Below are 22619 nucleotides of genomic sequence, written 5' to 3'. Positions count from 1 at the left end.
TTTCAACACCCTAAAAAAGACCTCACTAATGATAACAACAGTTTACAGGCCAGCATGAATGGGAAAAACTTCACAAGACCCATAAACCCTTATGTGAAAAGGCAATTAATGACTACTAGGTCATGAAAAATAATTTTTTCTCTGGAATGGAACCCTAAATTGTTGACCAACACAAGTAGTCATGTATAGAAAGTGACCAGTATCCATCTTTCTTTTTTCCTGATTTCAGTTTTAATGTACCAGCTGTCTCATGCTCCTACCTCTATGCCTTCCAAATTTTAAAGAATTATAACATGACTGTCTTAGTCAAGAATCCTTTTGCTTTTGTCAAATATTTTATTACAACAAAGAATTAAGTATGTAATATTTTAGGAAAAATTGTAACACCATTACATAAATATTTGTCATTAAAAAGTACAACAAAGTTAATGAAAATATGGAATAAGAAATACTTTAAGGAAGTCAGCCATTGTTAGAAGCCAACTTTCACAGTGAAATTATAGAAAAGCAAAGTAAAAGAAAAACCAGTCGTCATTCACCTTGACCCTAAGTAACTAGTAAGGCTTATTTTAGTAGAACATGTTAGGTTATGAGCATATGATGCCACTGTGTCTCTCTCCTAATCATTTTCAACCATGCTTCTGTGAGTCTAATCTCCTCAGCATCATTTCAGATGCATTTCTTGTGTTTTTTACCTTGACTCTAGCAAGTCTCCATTGCTTTAGTTTCAACTGCACCTCAAATTCCAATTATTAATACATTTCCCTGGTCCTCTTGTGGCTCAATTCATGTCATTAAAATCAGAGATGTTTAGTTCCAACAATTCCTCTTTGTTTCTTCTTTTTCCATACACATATTCTTGATATGTAGAATTGATGGAGGATCAGGGCAAGTGAAAAATTAAGTTATCTCCAAATTATGTAGTGATATGAAAGACCTATTTCAGACAAGATTCAAATTTGATTTTCTCTAAATGGCAAATGACTGTTTCATGGGGCACATTGATGTTTATTCAAGACATTTACTGGAAGGATGACTCAAGCTATAGTATCCTAATGAAAACAGGTTACCTTGTTGTAGTTTACTGTTCAATACACAGGTCTTACATGTGCATCATCCTTTATATCCTCTTCCCACAGTATCTGCCATGCAAAATCCACAGTAGTAGAGAAAGGTGGTCAAAGTGTTCTCCTTGATAAACAGGGAAAAAAACTTCTGGATTAGGATTAGAGATGTGTACTGACAGCAACACAGGATCACTTCTGACTCTTTCTGGGATCCCTACCAATTTACTTCTCTTTCTGTTCATGTAGATACATACTATCTTAGAAAGTCAAATTTATTAGCAATCATCACCCGAGGAATGAAAAGCCATTTTTCAAATGTTTTGAATCCCATTTTTGTATTTGAACAATCCCATTAGAGTCATTCACTCAGACATTTCTGAGTAGGACACCATTCCTAATAATACCCAAAACAAAGTTAATATGTTCAGTATCAGATTTACTCCATCTGGGATGTTTGTGGTTTGGTTGATCAGGGCTCAGACGTTCAAATGTTTATTCAGAATCCTAGGATATGGGCGGATCTCACTGTCAGATCTTTTTATGGGAAAATGGATTACAGCAGTTTTTCCCAACAATGTCTGGGATTTTCAATTATTTCTGGAAAGCAAGAGATTAATCAAATGACACCCTGATAGACAGACATGCAAAGTGTGGGATGAAATTAAGAAAATACTCCATGCAGTGCTGGCTCACAACCTTAATCCCAACAATTTGGAGGCAGAGGCAGGCAGATCTCTGCGAGTTCAAGACCAGTCTAGTCTACAACAGCTAGTTCCAGGATAGCCTCCAAAGCCATAGAGAAACCCTGTCTTGAAAAACCAAAAATAAATAACTAATGAAAGAAAAAAAAGAAAGTAGAATTATGCAGCAAGGATCAAATAAAGGAAAGACTAACTGGCAGGGAATAATAAAAATACATGGTGTGAAGGACACTGTCCTGTTTAGATTTGGTGCTAACTTGACCTAAGCTAGAGTAATCTGAGAAGAAGAAGCTAGGCTGGGAAAATGCCTCTGTAATATTATATTGTAGGCAAGTCTGGGGTGCATTATCTTGTTTACTGATTGGTAACTTTTGATGAAATCATCATATTATTGCAGAAATAAGAACCATGGTGTCAAAGTAGAAAAAAAGGAATAATATAAATTAATTGATTAAGAACACAGAAAACTACACATGATGGGCCTTACACAGACAAAACAATAGGCTTAAAATATCTGACTAACAAAAGTTTTATATGAAATAGTGGGGAGAGGGTTACACAATATGAAAATCATTGCAGTAATGTCAGGTAGTGAATACTGCTAACTTATGAAGAAATCAGTCAGGAAACACTAAGGAAATAACCATGTGACCATTTTTTTTCAAAGCTGAAACCTGATCGAAATAGGAAGACAATGTATCTACAAACATTTTGAAGTCTTCATATATGTTAGACAAATCCTAACCTCCAATAAGTAAAAGTGAGCTTTAGTATAAGGCATAAGGAAGAAATCAACAGATAATTGAATTTGTTGTTTTTTATGATTCAATATTCTGAGTATTTTGCCTGCATATTAGAACACATGAACAGATCAGACTAAGGAATCAGATGTCCTGGACCTTGATTTCAAAGTTTTGAGCCACCATGTAGGTATTAACACTGAAACTGTATCTCTGCCAGAGCAACAATTACTCTTAACCACTATCCTTCTCCAAAGCTCTGAAAATAGGCATTCTTTATTGAAAATAGATTTGCTTTTCATATAATATATCCTGATTACTGTTCCCCCTTCCTCTCTTCCTACCTGTGTCTCTCCACTTCCCCTCCCATTTGAGTCCACCTTTTTATCTGTCTCTCATTACAAAACAAATTTTAAGCTATAACAAACTATAAGAAGATTAAACAATAATAAAAACCCGTAGGAATACAGCAAATTAAACAGAAGAACAAAGTGAAAGGAAAAGCACAAGAAACAGACACAGATAGTCACTGATATGAAAACAGTAAGTTTCAAAAAATTTAATAGGTAATCCCACCTATACCTCCTGAAAAGCTGTTGGCCATTCAGCCTTTATTACACCAATCACAGCAAAACATCTTCTGACAGTGTACAAATGTCACACAACAAAACTCAGTAAACTATGCTAAGGAAAATAAAAGTAGTATTGTTTAAAGTAAAATAAAGAAAGCAAAATCTTCCAGTCCTATTTTTTTCTAGTGCAGGTAGCCTTTTTATATCCCTCGGAGTATTAGTTGTGCTCATGTTTTTGTTCTTTGTCTTTTCTAGAAATAGTCTAAGTTTCTTGAGGCAGTTGTCTTAACCATTTTTATTGAGGTGTACGCAGGTACTCCAGATGTGGTCACATACAGTGACATGAAAACCATATTAGTTGTGACATTAATAAAACCTGGGATGACCTGCATTTTTTGTGATACAAACTTACTTGTGATTGTCTATAAGGTAAGGATTTCCTCACTTAATATTTGATTAAGGTAATTTTCTCCATAGTATACCTCTCATTTATTCATCTATTCTATCTATTATCCATCTATCTATTGATCTATCATCTACTATATCTCTGTATAAGTATGCACATGTGTAGGTGCTTGGGATACTTACTGTAAATTTTCAAACATATAATATCAAGAGAGGGAAATATATCAGAAAAAACTCAAAGCTAGGAAGCAAAATAAGCTCCCAAACATCCAAGAGGCCTTTAAGAGACAAAAATGTGAAAAGAGGGAAAGATTGTTCATAGGATGTTATCGTCGCATGTATGGGATGAAAAATATTATTGTCTACCTGACTAGATAAAGAATGTAAGAGACACATGCTTTGTCATGGGAAAAATAAACCCTTTGCATTTATAGGTTAGATTTTTCTCTCAATTCTTTCATTCATGAAAACCATATTAAAATTGTGAGAAGATGGGATAGTCTCATTGTCAAGGATTATGGCCCAAGAGTTTTCCTGCATTATCTCCTCTCCATCTATGGTACAGAATGAGATTAGGCTTAAAATCAAATATTACAATAGAATAGGCTCTTTAAGATTTAAGTGACTGGTACATGATTACAAATATAGTTTGTAATGTGATAATGCAGTCAAGATAATAAAGATAAGTTTAAAATAGGGTACCTTGGAAAACAACTGTGACAAGATCTGTGTGTGACCAAGCAAGAATTTCCAATGGAAATTCTGACAATATGGTAGATGTGGTGGTTATGATTCCCTGAAAGGCTATAAACATCTGATAAAAGCATTCCATTGAGCAAAAGATGAGCCAGTGTTTCTACTGCAATCTCTGCTATGCATGAAACACATCTCTCAGAGGGGAAATACACTTCTTAGAATCAATATGACAATTGATGGTGACTTCCTACAAATGACATTACAGAGACCTTGAGGACCCAATCTTAAGGAATTGATTTGTTGATTCCTTATCTATTTGCCAAGACAACTAAAATTCATGGCTATATCAAAATCCTTGGTGACTAAAGCCAATAGTGGTAAAATTAGGAGATAGATTACTGAACATAAAAGGTATATCTCTTGTCCAAGGATAGGTGATTATCTCTACCATAGAGAGTATTCTGTGTATAATTTTAACATGGAGAGAGGAATGCTAAAGGTAGATATATAGTATGGTTGCATGCTATACATCACATTTAGAATGTTTTTCTTGAGGCTGTAAACTGCATTTTGATCTTGTGTTATTGACAAAGGGAAAAATCTGTGGGGAAAGATTATTCACCCAGACCAGGGTCCTTGCCTAAAACACTGTTTAAAGATAGAAAACTAAGGCCATAAGGCCAAAAAAAAACAGAAAAAGAAAAAGAAACTGTCAAAAGGTGGAAGCCATCTTGAGGGGCATTAGGTTTGTCAGGTCTGAATGCTCCCTGCTCCTTCCTGACCTTTAGCTAGATGCCAACTCTATCTACTCATATGTTAGCCCCAGGTGGAGCAACATAAACAGTTCGTGGAGCTGCATGTAGTTTATAGTTTTGGAAAGAAATTGATGATGCCATTCATGCTACTCTGCACAACTTTGTGCTTTGGAAGAAATAACTGTTCATGTTTAAGACTTCTTCATGTTGTGTAACTCCTTTGCCAAGAAGTGGGGATTAATGTTCATTAGACACAAAATTCAGAAGTGAATTCATGGTTTCCTGAGGAAGGTAACAGTAGATCTACAGAAATACTGTACTAATTCAAAGTTTCCATAAATAAACCTAACATCTGTACACCTCACTCATCTGGGAGGGTACAAAAGACAGCTATTAAATAATGTTTAAGTGAGTACATAGACGAAGGGAAATGTACCTGTGAAAGCCCTATGTTTATTCAATAAAAGTCCAGATTTCAGAATGAGATACTTCCTTAAGACTTATTGGAAAGGCATGTTTTTGAGACCACTCACAATATTTATGGTGCTGCATCTACAGTTAGATGTACACAGACACTAACTGGTGATAGTCATAAAAGTTTGGTTAGGGTTGAGGTGGAAGAATCCTCTGTAATGACTGACTTTAGAGTCTGCAAGCTGCTACAGACTTTGTCTGTGGAGAATTGTCAATAATGATACTGTGGTCCAGGTATTAATTCAAACAATAAGCATAGCAGTTTATAGTCACAAAAGGAACAGTGATAGAATTATTTTTGGCGCAACGAACAAACTTCTTATAATGTTTAAGGGTAATTCCAAGGAAAGAATCCATTTTTTAAAATTTTAATTCAATACACAATCAGTCATTATATATATTATCATATATAACCATATACATGTATATATAATTTTCTTTCAGAAAGATCACAGTGCTGAGATTCAAGACTCTACTTTATTAGGAATATAAGAATGAAAGTATCATATTTATATAAGTATAACAGAGACAGAAAGTTATTGTTTTTATTTACTGGTTTTCATACATATTTTTCTCTTGACAAGGCTTAAAGAATATTTTTGTTCTGAAATCTCAGTATACAATGTGAGCATATTTGTGTCATGTACCATTTTTGTGAGTATAGTATAAGACAATATTGCTAATCAAAAGAGAGTTTCTGAAGAATCTCCTTTGTAGATAATATTGACAAGAAAATTCCACAACAGTGATGAAATTAATTTAATGAAAAAAAGAATGAACTATTTTAACTTACCTTAGAATGTAAAACACTTTAGATAATAACAAAAGCAATCCATACATATAAATATATATTTCATGTAACTAATTCTTAAGAATTAGCATTACATTTATAAAAACATAATTTCATAATGCAAGTTTTATCATATCAACTTAGTTTTTCAACTAAGATGTTTTTTGCTTGCATTTAATGCTCTAGGACTTTTGAAATACTTTGAGTATTTGACTGTAAGCATTTTACCAAGCATGACCCTTAGCATTACTTTAGTTCGAGGCTGGCGTCTTCAAACAGCAAAGGCTCATATTACATTAAAAAACACCCTTTTTCCCCACTTTAAATTTCAGAATTGATTTAGTTATAGAATCATTGAGTTTATAAAGTAATTTTCCATTTGGTATGCACATGTGCTTTTAAACCACTGAGTGAGTAAACAACACTACTCATTGTCAAACATCTTAAAGACACGTGTTTTACAGAGAGGGGAAGTAGGTAAAATCAAGCTTCCTGTGTGTGTCTTCCATTATCTGTAATACCAGGCAAATTTCTTTCTTTATAAATAATGGCAACAAATTCTGCTTACACTGGGCATTGGGACTATAAAAGTGGGGCAGGAGTGTAAGATGTAGCAAGATGGGTGTCCCATCCAGTGTGTGGGCATTTTGCATCCCCCACTGGGTAATAACAGGACTTAGAGGAATCATTTACCCATACACACCCTCCCTTTCATCAGTACAATTTGAGGACAGTTACAAAGGCACAATCTACTCTCACAGTAATTGTTAAGTTCAATTTTAAAGAAATAGAACCCAACACTTTTGGTAAAATGACAAATACATGGGATTTTTACCTTTAGGTAGAAAATTCAGCCTACAGGATCATTTTGATGACAGATTCTCTTCATATTGAGTATTCGTATCCATCAGTCAGATATTGCTTATATCAAACACAAAGATAAAGCAAAGAGATGAATTCTGATGTTCTTGTCACGGCAATTCTGAGATACTCATCTAAATCATCATAAACACTAGCAGCATCTGGGAATTGAAAACCATTATAAACTCTCCAGATATGAAGCCATCTGCTGAGAGTGTTCAGAATTGACCTAAGTTCCAGGTGTCTGTAATATTCACAAGCACTCAGGGAATAATAAAGAATTAGGGAATTTTCCTACTTCTTGCAACTACATAGCAAAGCAAATATAATTATTCAACTAAATTTTCACAGTGGAGGACCTTTATTCACCCCATTATCTTAACTGGAGCAATTCATACAGTCAAGGACACATTGCTGACCCCCATTCTCGCCCCAAGAGGATGATTCTTGAAACCTCAGATAAATGAATCATCCCTCAGTGGCTTCTGTTTCTATTTAGCAGGGCCACTTGCTGATTCTGTTGTCAAGCCTTCCAGAATGTGGTGTCTGTTCAGAGTGATATACTAAAGATGGACCCTGCAAGGTGTCTCTTCATGATCTATTTGACCATGCTGTCATTCTCTCTGAAAACATCCATGAACTTGCTTCAAAATTGCATAGCAATTTGTAAGTACCTAACCTTCACTGGCTTTTCCAAAAGAGGAATGATTAAATTATACTAGAGTCCAAAGCAATAAGCATTATGACCTACATTTCAGATAATATCCCTTATAAGGAATGGAAGTGTTAACTACTGCAAAACAATAATTTATACAATAGAAGAGCTAGTGTAGGTAGAAATAGGTACTGTACTCTTTTTTATTTAAAATTTAAATTAGAAACAAGGTTGCTTCACATGTCAATCCCAGATCCCTCTCTTTCCCTCCTCTCCTCCCCCTCTCTCCCTCCAACCTCCCACGTACCCACTTGTTTCCCCAGGGAGAGTGAGGCCACTGGGGTGTCTATAGTCTGTCATTTCATCCAGGGCAGTACCTAGACTCTCCATCAAGAGTCCAGGGTGAGAGTGCATCTCTCATCGTGGGTTGGGCACCCAAAATCCATTTGTATGTCAGGGATAAATACTGATCTAGTACCCAAGGCCCCATAGAATGCCTAGGCCTCCTCACTGACACCCACATTCAGGGGGTCTTGATCAGTCCCATGCTGGATTCCCATCCATCAGTCTGGTACTCAAGAGCTACCCCTTGTTCAGGTCAGCTGTTTCTGGGGGTTAAACCAGCCCTGTCTTAACCCCTTTGCTCATCAGTCTTCCCTCTCTGTCACTGGGTTCCTTGAGTTCAGATATATATCTGCTCATCTCTCTTACTGTTGTACAGCCCAGGGTTATTCTCTTGTTCAGTGCTAGACTTTATTTTTTTGTTTGTTCATTTGTTTGTTCCTTCATTTTTAATATCATTATTTATTACATTTTTTAAAATTAGAAACAAGCTTGCTTCACACGAAGCTACCTAAATGCCCCTCAAATGAAGAGTGGATAGAGAAAATGTGGTATATTTACACAATGGAGTACTATTCAGCGGGGGGTTGGAATCTTGAAATTTGCAGGCAAATGTATAGCACTAGAAGAAACCATCCTGAGTGAGGTAACCCAGTCACAAAAAGACAAACATGGTATGTATTCACTCATATACGGATTTTAGACATGGATCAGGGGAGTGCCAGCCTACAATCCCACTGCTAGAGAGTCAGGGAAACAGGAAAGAACCTAAGAGACATATTCATGCTGCCCCAGAGAAGAGGAATGAGGCAAGATCTCCTGAGCAGATTGGGAGCAAGGTGGGAGGGGAGTGGGAGCTGGGAAAAAGAGAAGGGGATAAGAGCAAGAAAGAGGAAGTCATGGGTGAGCAAGAAGTTTAAGTTAGGGGAAGAACAATGGAGAACAGGATGAGAAATACCATAATAGAGGGAGTCATTACAGGTTTGAGGAGAGGTCTGGCGATCCACAAGGAGGACACAAACTGGCAAACTAAGCAATAGTGGAGAGACTACCCTAAATGCCCATCCCTGATAATGAGTTTTATGACTACCTTATATGCCATCCTAGGACCTTCATCCAGTGACTGATGGAAGCAGAGGCAGACATACACAGCTGAACACTGAACTGAACTCCTGGAACCCAGTGACTGAGAGGAAGGAGTGATGAGCAAAGGGGTAAAGAGTGGGCTAGTGAAACCAACAGTGTTAGACTTTCTAAAGTTCCTTCTTATGAAGCACACATGTATTACTACCAATTTCTGCTTTTCATACCTTACCTGATTAATATTTGTCAAGATTTTGTCTATTGTAGACTCGTGGTGCATTTAAAAATTCTTTCATAAGCACAGCTTATTATAAAGCTTCATAGTCCCTTGCTTCAAACTATTTTCAGAAATTCATTTTTATTATTTGAGACTATCATATAATGTGTTTTGATCATATTTACCAACCTCTCACTCCTCCTAGATTGATCTCCCTCTTTTACCCTCCCAACTTTGTGTCCTCTTTTTTTCACTCTGAATTTAAATGTGCAGCTACAAGGCTGTGTCCAAAGGACAACATTTGCTTGTTTGATTTTTGTTTAGTTTTGTTGGTATTCATACACCAACTCTGGCTCTCACAATAATTTGGCACCCACTTCTGAAATGATCCCCAAACCTGAATGGAGAGAATGTGTTATAGATGTCATATTTGGTCATGAGATATCTGCAATTTCTTGTTTACTGCACTTTGTCAGTTGTGCATCTCTACGTTAATCACCGTATCCTGCAAATAAAAGTGTTCTTAATGTGAGTCTAGAGATGCATTTATCTATGGGTATAATGATAGGTCAATAGGATTTGTTTTATATCATGGTCATTTAGTAGAATAATACTAGGAGGTTCTCCATTACAGTCTATAGCCGGTCTAGCTACCAGTTCTTGGCCCAACATTGATGCAAGGCATGGGTATCATCATGTGGAGCTAGAATTGAAACCAATCAGATGGTGGGTATTTACCCACATGATGCTAGTGCCACTATTTAAAAAGTGTACACATCTTACCAGGCCAATCATTATTGTAGCTTGCAGCATTCACAGCTGAACAACACTGAAGAATACTTTTACACTCCGCTAAAATGCATACCATCTTCCATCCCTATGAAATCTATCCAATTGGTCAGTACCAGGTTGATATTGTCATGTTCTATGACTCTACTACATGTTTTCTTCCATAATTGGGTCTTACCATCAAATTCTAGAGAGTAACGTTATCATTGGAAATAGCCTGTAATATTTTGGCATCCATGAAAACTCATTTGCCAGAAATTCTGAAAGAGGAAACCCATTTTTAGTACTGGATGTTTTGTCCACCTGTAGTGCCTAGTAATGATGATGTTCATTTTATATGCTACTTCCATTTAACCACATGAGCACATTTGCATACACAGGAGCTTTAAACTGTTTCACGTGCATAGTTTTTTACATGGATATAGGTATACCATGTGCATACCGTATTATCAGAGGCCAGAAGATGTCATTGGATTCCCTGGAAATGGAGTTGCAAATATTTGTTAGCTATCATGTAGGTACTAGAACCAAATTGGAGACCTCTGTGAGAACAGCAAGTTCTTTTAACTATTTCTTCAATCTCTTGACCTTTTTTATGGACAAAAGAGACTTAATGTCACAAATTCACACACCATTTTTGGCAGCTTTTAAAAGACATTATTTTTGCCATAGTTTATTTGTAGAATAATGCAAACAGTAATACTTTCCATTTTTAGGATGTTTTCTTCCCTTTTCCTATTTTTATATACATTCATACATGAATAAAATGGAGTATGAACAAATCTACCCCCATATCCTCCTCCAAAATTCCTCTCATCTCCTACAATGCCTACTTACTAAGTTCATGTTTGTATATTTTTCAGCAATCTACCAAGTCCAATAAATGTGTCTATACGTACATGGATGTGTGCTGCCACCTACCAGAGCATGGAAAGCCCATCAGTTGGAGAGTCTCAAAACAACCATGATTTCCCCCTAACCCAAATACTCTCAACTACCAACAATCACTCAGTAAGTGGTGTAACCTAGAGGTCAAATACCCTATCAGTGCTGAAATTTTGTTTGACATGACCTTGTGCCGATCTTGGTAGGTCATCATAGCTACTATGAGTTCATGGTTGTGGTAAAAGAACCAGTTTCTTTACAACTAATTTTGAAACATTTAGTGTAATTTCTTTCAGAATTTCTGATGTACTAAGCAAATTTTAGGATGAGGGAAGAAAACAAGAGCTTTGTATAGAGGGGTGTTGACTAGAAAGGCAGATGAAAACAAAATAAGATTACAAATGGAACAAGAAAAAGATAAAAGGTTCACATCCTTAATTCCTTTCAGTTTGTATGCAGTGCTTATTAAAAAATAGCTCTTCTGACCAAATATGCTAATATTCTGGTCATGGATTCATTTACTCAGTTTCTGAGCTCAAACTAACTGAACTTTTTCATTATGCATGTGAAAGTCTAAAAGAGACTGGCATACTTCTTTCCTTGCTATTCCAGGAAAAAACAAAGAGAAAAGGAGATCCAAATGAGCTTACAGCCCATTTTTCTATGCATAACTCATGCATGGCTTTGCTGTACTATAGGTCATGCAGGTACCACAATAAGAATGGCAGTCACACATGCAGAAAAACATGCAGAGTAGGAGAGATCAAACACAATCACATGAGCTGCAAGTACAATTAAATGGCATATATACCATTGAACAAAAAAAGCACTGTGTCCTTTAATTGTCCATCATGTAGGAAAATTTGAGTTGAAGTGGGCATTCATGACCAGATACACATATATGTATATTTGAAAGAAGTACAAATATGATTTCATCATATAAAGTGAATTTTATGATATGTCTATTAGTGTTTTGCCTTCATCGTGTGTCTGTGCATTGCATATGTGCCTGATGCCTGTGGGGACTTGAAATTGCAGTAATAGATGATTGTGATATGCCAAGTATGTGGTAAGAACCAGAAATTCCTCGGGTCAGAGAGCAGTAAATGCTCTTAACGAAAGACCCATCCAGAACTCAGTTCCATTTATTTTGTTACATATAGCTCATGTGTTACCTGCATTTTATGTTGTGGACCACCACAACCTTCTTAACTTTTGAGACTCTCTTGGCTTTATATGTGCTTCTTATTTATGTGATCTCTCTGCCTTAACTGAAAATACCCAAAATAGTCCTATGAAATATTATGTCATATTTCTTAGGATGAACTCAGGTCCTCCATTATAGAAAGCAGGTCTACATATCATGTCAGCTCTAATGTATAATTGTTTCCATGTCTTCTTTATGATTTCTGCTATAACATAACATATTTTATTTAAACAGAGAGGGAGGAGTGATTAGCAATGGTACAAAGGCCAGACTGGAGAAACCCACAGAAACAGCTAACCTGAACAAAGATGAGCTCATTGACCCCAGACTGTTTGCTGGGAAACCAATATAGGACCAACACAGATGCCCTGATCATGGGTGTCAGTTAGGAGACCTCAGTAATCTGTGGGGCCCTTGACAGTGAATCAGTATATATCCCTTGTACGTGAATGGACTTTGGGAGCCCATTCCCCATAGAGGGATACTCTCTCAGCCTAGACACATGGGGCAAGGCCTAGTCCCTGCTCCAAATGATATTACAGACATTGAAGATCCCTCATAGAAGGCCTCACACTCCCTGAGGAGCAGAAAGGGCATGGGATAGGAAGTTGTTGTAGGGCAGGGTAGGAGGGGAGGAAGAGGGAACTGGGATTGACATGTAAAACAACTTTGTTTCTAACTTAAATAAAAAAATCTGAAAAACAACACCTATAATCTCATAGATATACCAAGCCATCTACAGTTATTTTAGCAGAGAAAACTTCAAAAGTAAACACCAAACATGAGTACGAAAAGGTATAATCTAAATCATGGCATATACTGAATGATCAATGTTGTTACCTTCTACTAAGGTCAGACTCATGGGTGACAAGTAAGAAAGCAAAGTCAACCAAGTATAGGACATCAAGGAGAAACAACATGTAAGAAAAATATTTTTTCAGAGTTGTACCGTTGTACTGAAATAGTCTTCTAAATGTTTGACGTAATACTGCTGTCATACAGGTAAGTTTGCATACACTCATATGTAACAATGATAATCAAAGAAAAAAGAGGTTATCAAGCTATCAGCCTAATAGTAAGGTACAAGTGAGGACTTAGTTTAGGTATCTGGGAAGTGGCTGGATGAAGGAAAAAGGAGGGGGAAGTAATTAGTCCATTTCAATTAAATACATTTTAAAAGAATAGACAGTTTACATACAAATTCTAATAAAATATCTTTATAATATAGGTTCATCTAATACTCTTAATGCCCCTAAATTTTTACTCCCAGGTAATAACAAGTGCTGTATCACTTGACTTCTTCAACATTCACATTAAAGTAAAATTCCAAAATTAGGAGATGCTACTGAACTAATTATTTTAAAACACTGTTATCATAACACTGAAAGTAGACAGTAGACAAAGAAAATGATTGAAGGGTTTACTTGAGGACAAAACAGAAGCTAATATTGAAAGAAGATCCATAAAAACAAGATTTAATACCAGATAAGAAAAATAACTGGATACTCTGCCTAGAATCATTCTGATACTTAGAGATTATAGAATAAATGTATTAGAGTAAACTGAAAGAACAAATATCTGACCATATCTACAGATTCAAGGTCAGACAACCCTTCATGAAATGGTTCCTAGAAAAATTAGAAATAGAAGAAACATACATAAGCATTAGGAGGTCTCACTCTCCCTGAGGAGTGGATGGGATGTAGAGATGCTAGGGGGAATGGGAGGACAGGGAGAGGAAACTGGTATTGGTGTGTAAAATAAGATTGTTTTTAATTTAAATAAAAATTAATTTTAAAAAGATACAAATAAACATACAAAATGGTGACTTTTCTTTATTGACCTCCATAGGAAAGTAATGGGAAAAAATCATAACCAACCATTTTCTGATTTGAATTAAGTCTCAGGCCACAAGAAGGAACCAATATTAGCACCATTATTAATCGTGGAACCTGTGTCAGAACAGTTCGTATGTTAAAAAGGTGAACCAACTTTCATCTGCCTACTAAACAGTCATAATACTCAACAGGTTCATAATGACTTATACGTACTGCACACAGATCAGTGCATCTTTCAAGCTTAACAAAAGAAGCATTTTTTTGCAGTAGATGGTGATAACTACTGAGACCCTCAAATGCTCAAATTGCAAGAGTTAAAAGATAGTGATAGTGTGGTGCTCAAGACCAAGTGAGACACCTATTGTTCACCCCATCTTCTCCAAACCCTGGCATCCTTGTGGAAAGTGGAGATGGAAAGATAATAAAAACATAAGACAGTGGACTAATACATCGATACATTGTTTTCTGATACAATAAGGCATCTCCAGATGTGAACTTCATAAGGTATGGCAGAGGTAGATCCAAGAATATACATCCAGAACCAACTGGACTCAATTTAAAAACAAGGAAATGAGGATACATGGTTGGATGGATAGGGAATAAAGATTGGATCTGGGATCTGGGATGCCCTGTGTAAGCAGTAATGAATATGATGAAAACATAATGAATAAAATTCTCTAGGAATTAATAAAATATATTTAAAAACTAAATTAGCAAATCCTAAAAAATTCAATATGTCTTTTGAATTTCCGTGTGGAGTATAAATGTAAGTTCAGATTGACTAGAGATGAAGTATCTATGTCCTTGTCCATGTTGAAGTTGCCACTTGCTAGGACCTGCATGGATTGAGTCCTACACTCCTGAATAGGAGTGAGGAGGCAATGAAAAACTGGTATTTGGTGGGTTTCCCTGACTGACACTGCTGCAACATGGAGTACTTTTCCTCTGCCTTCTCCTTCTCCCTTTTTTCCCCTCCTTCTCCTTTTTCTTCTTCAAGACATATTAAAGAAAGTCCATGAATACCCAAATAAATAATGACGGACATTCATTTAAGGAGCACTCATATAATGATGGTAAATAACCACAACTGTCTTCTGCCCCTGGAGGCACAGGATCTGCAATCTCAGATGCTTAGACCACAACCCAAGAGAAAGCCTGAGCAAAAAGCCAAACTTCAAGTCTATTGATAGAACCACATGACACTATATTTTTATATGTAAAAGAAGGCATATAATTGGGTGCGTGCTCACAGTTTCAAAGGGTTAATGTATAAACATTATGACAGGGACAGTAGCGTGATGATAGAACAGTAGCTGAAAACTTTACATCATGGTTTTTCAGGAAGCAGGAGAGTGAGGAAGAAAGAGAGACTGAGACAGACAAAGACAGAAATGCACAGAGAAAGGGAGAGTGCCTCGTGTCTGTTTTTGTAATCTCAAAGCTCATTCCCATTGACACATTTCCTCCAACAAGACCACAGCCCCTAATTCTTCTCAAATATTTCACTAGGGTCCATGTACTCAAACATATGAGCCTCTGTTATTGTTTAGCTAGGGCTGAAGAATCAGGTGGAATTGATAAGATACCAGAACCACTAAAGTGAAATTTTGCTTGACTGAGAACATGGATTCAGGTCAGCTTGGACTGAAGAATCAGCTATGGTAAGATATAAGAGACAAGCATAACTGAAGTGAAGTATTCTTGGAAGTGTTTTCTTAAGATCATCACACGGAAGCTATGTTCTAGAGAGGACAAAGGTTGCACCTTGTCCTGGCAACTGAACTTGGCATTGTAAAAGTCATACAGGTGGTACTGGTTTTAAAGTCATGAAGAGTCATGGAAAGCAGCTGAGCCTTGGCAGCTAGAGTCCCTGAAGAGAACCCTGAAGAGGCTATTGGAAAAAGTGTAGCCCAGTTATAGCAAGAGACCGCAGAATTTTATACATGCCAATACCAAGGGGGTGACCACCAAGAACAGCTGCAGCTGTGGAGTAGAGCTGGCCTGAGATTAGGAGACTATCTGGGCTGCAGAGAATGGAGCTGGAAAATTGACTCAGGCCCTTCAGAGGAGCCCAGATGATCATGAGATGTTCCCACATATTAGACAGTTGGAATTTTGTTTTACTTTGATTGTGACTATTTCCTCTTGAAGTAGGGGCATATTTTAATAGAGCTCACAGGTGAAAGACTTTGAGCTTTTGTATTTTAAAAGATTGGTTACTGAAATTTTAATGTGTTTGAATTCGTAAATAATGTGGGACTTTTAACGTTATATATGTTCTTAATGTGAAATTTTGGGGATGAATTAGAAATGCATGGTTGTGGTTTAATAGCGATGTGATTGTGTGTTAAGTTGATAAGGGGTTCGTTATCCTGGCTGGTTTTGAATCAGTTTGACATAAGATAGAGTCATCAGAGAGGAAGGAGACTCAATTGAGGAAATGCTTTGATAAGATCTAGTTGTAAGGCATTTTCTCCTTTATTGAAGGCCCAGCCCATGGTGGTTGGTGCCATCCTTGGTCAGGTGGTCCTGGATTCTAAAAGAAAGTGGGATGAGTGGGCCAAGCTAAGCAAGCCAATAAGCAGAACTCCTCCATGCCCTCTGCCTCTGACATTCTGCTCTGTTTGAGTTCCTGTCCTGATTTCCTTCAGTGAAGAACAGCAATGCTGAAGTGTAAACCTAATAAACTTGCTTTTAGGCCACGGTGTTTCATCCAGTCAATAGAAACCCTAACTAAGACAGTGTGTTTCCTTGGCTCTAGACTCAGGGCCAGGGTGTTTTTCCTTCGACCCTTTTACCCTACTTGTTAGCTCTAGACAATGCCTTTGTTATGGATGTTATTCTCTACCAACCTGAGAGAATATGAAGTAGCCAAGAAAAATAAAGTCCTATTTTCCTAGGGTCAGGCTATATCTCAATGTTACTACAGAACAAAGAAAGAAATATACATTCAGCATTAGTTTTGCAGGCAAGACAAATACAAGACTGAGGGACTCCTTGAAGCTGAATTTCAGATCCAAGGGAGTCACCAAAGGAAGGCAAATTGTAATCTGTTTTGAGTCCCTGAAAGATTGACATGGGAGGACATTGTGTAAAGTGATGTGAATGAAAGCTGAATTGCAATAGGGACCTCAAACTTTTTGAGATACTAGGAGGAGGGACTCTACTCTGAGAAATAATGCAGGCATGAAGTACAAGCAGCCTTATGGCAACTCCTCATACTGTAGCCTGCAGATATTGAGAGGCTGGCCTAACCAAGTCATTTAGAACCACAGTTGTTCTGTCATGAGACACAGATACCACATGTGGAGTGGCAGGATTTGATGCTTAGTTGTCTAAGGATTCAATTATTTTTGGTACAATCATCTTGGATATGTCACCATTATTCTCTTTTAGAATTGTACTGTTTGCTTTGTGATATTGCATATTGTAACTATATATCTTGGCTGAGTTTCACATCATTTTACAATTAAGAGATTGCCTTGTGTCTCAAAGGAGACAATGGACTTTGTGAACAATGTTGACCTTAGGAAAGACTTTGAAGACGTTAATGACACCAATGAATTATAATTATGTGTTTTGACAAGGTTATGAGGTTATGGAGAACGGGGTAGAAAGTCTTGTTTTTAAAAAGAATATATATATATATATATATATATATATAATTCTATTAGTCAGTGTTCAGTTCTTGTGGCAAAATACCATGACCAATGACAACATAAGGAATGGGGAATATATTTCCCCATTTATGGTTTATGGTTCCAGATGGATAAGACTCCATGCTTCCAGAATGGAGGGATATCAACCAGCAGAAAGTAGGGCTGCAGGAACAGAAATCTGGGATTAGACAATCATAATATGAATCATGATGTAGGGGAAAATAGAAAAAGGCAAATCTTCCCTAGTTTCAGGGTCCACCCCTAGCTATCCACTCCCTTCAGCAAGGCTACACCACAAGCTGGCAGTCACTCAAATACTGAAGTGCTAAGAGGGAAATTACTAATTCACACCACCACATCATGTGGGAAGGATAAGATTTATAATGGTTAGTAAAGATTGGCAATTTGATATCATTTGGAATTATCTAGGAGAAAAAGCTCAGTGTGTGTGTCTGTGAGGGAGGTTCCACAGCTGACTATAGTAGGAGTTAAGACTCACAACATTCATGGGATCAACCCTTTCATAGGCTGAGTCTCAGATAAAACATAGAGGACAAAGAACATAGATCATAATCATTATATACCTCTGCTTCCTGATTATAGAAAAATCACTGAGACCAGATTGTTCAGCTTCCCTACCATGTTAAATATATCCCTTTACAATAAATTTCTAAACAAATAATTCTCCAACAAACTTACCCTATTAGATTTGTCAAAGAAACCAAAGTGAACTTTGACAAACATCCATTACCCATGAGTCAGTAGTCTTCATCACCTTGAGGCACAACCTCTACTACTATTCAGGTGCCTTTGCATTGACGGATGCTGTTGCTATTCTGGCTCAGGGAAAATGACCCCATTATTATCTTGAGAACTTTGTCATTTCACCTGGCCTCCTGTGTCTGACTGAACCAGGCTTGCTCTATGGCCACATCCTGTTTCCAATCTTTATCTGAATATAGAAACGCACAGATCTGGGTGAACATACTGACACCCAAATTCTCTCATTTTGCATGAACTTTATGTTCAAAGGTGATATTCCCCAAGTCTGTTATACTATATGTGTCTCATGAGGATACCCATCCAAACTTAGTATCTTTCAATATAAAAGGCAAACTTTATTATACTAGGGTAGACATAAGTATTGGAGAAATGGAATTCAGTCCTGGAATCCAGCTTTAGTTGTAACAATTATAGTCCAGATTCATCATTTCCCAGGCAGTTAAAAACTGAAATATTATTCTTCAAAATGTATTCCCCATTTTTGTCACTTTAACTCCTCACGGATAACAATTTCTTTAGTTATTACAGCTACAACACAGCTCCTAAACCTAATACTTAGGAATCAATAGATAATAGGTAAAAAAAAGTTCTAAGAGCCAAAGACACAGAAAGGTTATTGTCAGATTTCATCTTCTAGAAATGTCAGAGAAACTACACTCAGGAAGTCTCATCAGCACTATTGTCTAAAAGCAGACCTAAACATTTTTACTATAGTTTTAAAAACTATTAAAAATCTTCTTCAGTGCTTAATGTTAATACCAAACCACACTTATATGTAGTTGGTAGATATGGACCTTTAATATCAGAACCATTCTTTGGGATCTTTCATAATGTTATACTAACATTTACAAACTCACAAAGGTCAAGCATACTGATATGTCTTCCTTTCTGTGCAGTTTAAGGACCTATGACTTCATGTCTGGTGTTGTGTTTGGGTGACAGATTCAAGTTGAATATAAGTGTCTATGTATGACATAATGAAATCACATAAAGATTGTATTCTCATTGTGATGAAAGGAAAGCAAAATTCTATAAACAAAACACAACAAAAGTATAACTAGGTATAAATTATTAAACAGTACTCTTTAAAGCATCCTTTACAATGAACAAAATATCAAAAGAATGAAAGGCGGTAAATCTGGCAAAATATAAAATGTATCATTTCAAAATTATCAGTGTGCATCCACAGACGTACTGAAATAATAGCATGTTGCATAAATAAGAGAAAATGTTTAGAATCCCTTTATAAGAAAATTAGAAAAAGAAGAGAAACAAGGAAATAACAAACTCAGTAGGTGCAATGATGGGATGGATTAAGCAGCTGCTTTCATTTCCTAAAAGTGGATATCTACTAAGATTACATTATCTGATAATAGGTGCTTTTAGATAAACAATCAATTTTAATCATGCCAATTTTAACTTTGTCAATTTGACATCCATTCATAGAACTTTTAGGCATCACACATCACCACTTACCTTCAAAAGAGTCCCCATATCCTCTAGAAGTCCTGATTTTGTTGAGAATCCAAAGCATCTTCTGAGACTCAGTCAATAGTGAGGTCCTGTGAAATAATAAAAACAAAGCAAAACAAAATTCCCCAAATGAAACAAGATACAGGCGTCCAGTGTACATGGGTAAGAAGTAACATTCTTCATCCAAAAACTGAAAGCTGGTAGCATTTGGATATCTGATGAAAGCACCTGAGTAGCTAGCCTTCATCTACCATCTCTGCTGTCTGATATACACAAACATTCTGTCATGCTGGCTCTGCTCCATGGTTGATACTTTCCTGAGCTGACATTCCAGGACCCCTATATCTCTGATTCACTTGGTATCATCCTACTACTTAGGCTTTACCTTCCTAATGACCTTTCAGAGACTCTTCAAAGGGACTATGAACCTGTCATGTATTGCTCACCCTCATTTGCATTCTAGACTCTTGAAGCAAGTATCAGTGATTCCTAAAGCTTTGTATTTTCATGCCTGCAAAGCCACTGCCACCTGCACCATGCTGCCAAGTTATTTAGTAAGCTTTCGATACAGGCTATGGGCAGCAATATCATGGTATATGATATATGAGGTTAATTTAATACATATTTTTGTAAACTTATTTATTTAACCTCCTGATGAATGCAATAACAATATCTGAAAAAGAGATTTAATATTTTTATTCGATTTATTTACCAGATGAACAGGGATAAAAGCTCTGGGAACGTGGTTCGCTTCCAAGATATAGAAGTTTTCCTTTTACTTTCCTTAAATATCTCACCTGTGCCCATCCCCTGTCCCCACCCCTTTGGGCGTGGACAGTATTTTGTGGGCTCACCCCTGCAACCTCCTGTGACAGTTTTCCATCCCTCCTCTCCTCTCAGTTCCTCAATCCTTTCTTTTCTCCCCCTCCAATCTATTCCCACTGTTTCTGTATAGGAAAGAGTAGGTCTCACATGAATATCAACAAAACATGGCATATCAATTAGCAGTAAGACTAAGAACCTCAGCCGGGCATTGGTGACAAACACCTTCAATCCCAGCACACCGGAGGCAGAGGCAGGCAGATTTATGTGAGTTCAAAGCCAGCCTGGTCTACAGAGCGAGTTCCAGGACAGGTTTCAAAGCAATACAGAGAAACTCTGTCTTGAAAAACAACAAAACAAAACTAACAAATAAAAACAACAACAACAAAAATTACTAAGAACCTCCTAATGTATTAAGACTGGGCAAGATGACTCAGTGTGAGGAGTAGGGTCCCAAAAGCCAGTAAAAGAGTTGGAGACAGCCCCTGCTCCCAGTTTTAGGAGTCCCACAAGAGGATCAATCCATACAATTGTAACATATATGCAGAGTGCTTAGGTCAGTCCCATGCAGGCTTCTTGGTTGTCATTTCAATTTCTGTGAGCCCCTATGAGCCCAGGTCAATTGATTTAATAATGCACATTAACTATAAATAGTGCATTATTGATAACTAAATAAGTTAGTACCGCCCATTATTTTGTTGGAGCCCAAATCATTCCTTACACATAAAAAGAAACAATGAGTTCTTTTCAAATTATTTAGGGCCACCTATTTTTTTATTTACAGATTTCTTTAGATCAGTGTTTCTCAACGTTCTAAAGTTGTAACCCTTTAATGCAGTTCCTCATGTTGTGGTGACCCCAGCCTTAAAACTATATTTGTTGCTACTTCATAACTGTAATTTTGCTACTGTTAAGAATCACAATGTATATATCTAATGGGCATTATTGGAACCCCTTTGAAAGGATTATTAATTCCACAAAGGTATCACAATCAACAGGTTTAGAACCATTTACTTAGATGCTTAATTCAAACCAACATATGCAGTGAACCATCAAATACAATGACTATCTATAGGGGATTCATTCATACTGGTAACACCTAATGTCAAATGTATTTGGAAAATAATCTAAAAGAATAGTAATCATATCAGTTGAGAATGTGCAAGAAGGAACAATTCATCGTAGAAATAGGTAACACCAGTGATCATTAGTTTGTTAAAAAATCCCAAGGTCAGATTTGGTTAACTTCCGTTGAATTATTGGATGGAGTAGACTCTTTGGACCCAAAACCAGGGATGCATTGCCAATGATTTTGGTGTATGCCACAACTAAATGGTAAGAACTTATTACTAATAATACATATCCATGCTTTATGTTAAGAAGAAATTAGACCGAGAATCAGTGAACATTTCCATAATACTAAGCAACTTTCATCATGCCACATGGCATCACACTAGTTCCTGCAATAAAGTGTCAATGTGGTACCTGCACCATGAAATTATAATGGAAGACCCAGCCAAGCAAGATATAACCACTGGGTCAATAGTGACTCATTATTGAATTCAGCAAAGCACTTTCTCATTGTATTTAAGACCATCTCAGCACCATAGAACATACGTTTGGTATTATCCAGCTGAAAGATTTGTGTCTAAGTATGAAATAGTCCTTCACTGGATGACCTCTGCGATTTTTTAGTTCAATAGATTTGATGATTCTACCAGTTGCCTTCTAAACTGTATTAATTCTTATATCTTTCTAGCAAGTAAAACTCTGTACAGCATTCCATGGATATTGGTAAAGACTTG

The sequence above is a fragment of the Mesocricetus auratus genome, unplaced genomic scaffold (assembly GCF_017639785.1).
Source record: "Mesocricetus auratus isolate SY011 unplaced genomic scaffold, BCM_Maur_2.0 Super-Scaffold_100013, whole genome shotgun sequence".
Classification (NCBI taxonomy): domain Eukaryota; kingdom Metazoa; phylum Chordata; class Mammalia; order Rodentia; family Cricetidae; genus Mesocricetus; species Mesocricetus auratus.
Note: the sequence above shows the minus strand (reverse complement) of the source record.